Source organism: Nyctibius grandis, chromosome 4, assembly GCF_013368605.1.
Source record: "Nyctibius grandis isolate bNycGra1 chromosome 4, bNycGra1.pri, whole genome shotgun sequence".
NCBI classification, from domain to species: Eukaryota; Metazoa; Chordata; class Aves; order Nyctibiiformes; family Nyctibiidae; genus Nyctibius; species Nyctibius grandis.
In genome coordinates, this window is record NC_090661.1 from 20,088,321 (window position 1) to 20,089,973 (window position 1,653).

Below are 1,653 nucleotides of genomic sequence, written 5' to 3' on the forward strand. Positions count from 1 at the left end.
GCAGAAAGACGCAGGTGAGCTTGGCCGTGCTGCACAGAAATGGGAGAAGAGCTCTTGTTTGGGTACTGCTGGCTGCAAAGTGCAGGACAGACTACAGCTGAGTTAATAGTATCCCTGTAGCTTGGCTTTGCTGCCCTGGGCCTAAGCTGGGAAACACAACATTTGGGGCATGGGTCTGACTATCTGAGCGTATGACTTGGGCTCCGGTGGAGCAGGTCTAGGGAGCAACAAGGCTAGTCTGGAGGGGACAGTGTGTAGGCTTAGCGTGGCCTCTGGTGAAGGTGCAGGAGGCTTTTGGCTAGGCAAAGCTAGGCTGAGGAAGTCTACGGGTAGCATAAGGTAGCATCCACAGCTACAATGGGATGAAGCTAGGCTGCACTTAGCTTTCTGCTTGTGATGGCCAGGCAACAGCTGAGTTAGGCAATGCCAAAATAAGGGTTGGGTAGGCTGAGCTCATCCAGGCATCAGCAGAGCTACAGCTCTTCCAGATAACAGATAGATTGGGCTAGGAGAGAGGGAGGTGAGTGCTAGGTGTTTAGGTTACGCCAGGTATGGGCTACAACCAGGCCAGGTGACAGGAGATACCAAACCTTAGACAGTATCATCAGTAGAACAGCTCTTCAGTATTTGGGCCGATAACTTAAGGAAAGTTAAGTAACTACCCCAGACAAGTATTGTTATCTGCAGTCTTCACTGCTGAGTGGCAGCTGCTGGGCTGGACCGCCTCGCTGGCATCTGGTTTTCTCCTTGCAGTGACACTGAAGCAAGCACCCAGCTGAGAATACGGAGGTGCTGGCCAGAAATCAGAGCAACTGTCTGACTGCTCTTTCCTTCAGCTGACTTGGCAGCAAATATTTGAGCTGGATGAGAATCAATGGAAAGCATGTTATTTTCAGGTGTGTTATCTTTATCAATAATCTCTTTGAAGCACAGCAACTCCTTCATAAGCCTGTAGTTGCTATGGCCAGGAAACGCTCATTACAGTTGCAGTAGATGGTTGAAGCAGAAAAAAAAAAGTAACATGGCATTTATGGGTTCTTTCATGAATTCATCCCATACTGGAGTAGTCTCTTTCCCTTTCTAGCTATCTGACTTTTCCTGGTGCCTATTAGGCACCTTACAGTGTCCTACTGATGGTCTGGCATATTTTGTGGTTTTTGTGCATGATCCTGATGCATTCAAAATTCCCCCAAATAAATTTCAACTAGGAAAAGCCTCCTTACAAAGAAATTTAAAAATAAAAAGAGAAATTGTTTGGGAGTGGGAACATTTTTTCTCCTCTTTTGACTGTAATATCTATACCTTTTTAACTCTCATAATTAAATCCTTTTCTGCTTCATAAACTGGTAGATCTCCAGCAGAATGACCAAGTGGCCCAGGGAGGTGAACAGTGTGTTTCCCACATGCCACCCTCCACTTCCACATTCTGCTAGCCATGACAGTCCTCTAGCTGCCAGGAGACAGATTCAGGTTAAGATGCTTCCAGCTCCTGCAAAGATTAATACAAGAAATTGCTGAGACATGAAAGCCCAGGCAAAGCTCAAATCAGTTTATTAATTCTATAAAAAACACAAGGCAAAGCCTGACTATATCCTTCAGGGGGGCTGAACTGTTTCCATGGTCCCAGCAATAAAATGCTGTATAATCCCCAGT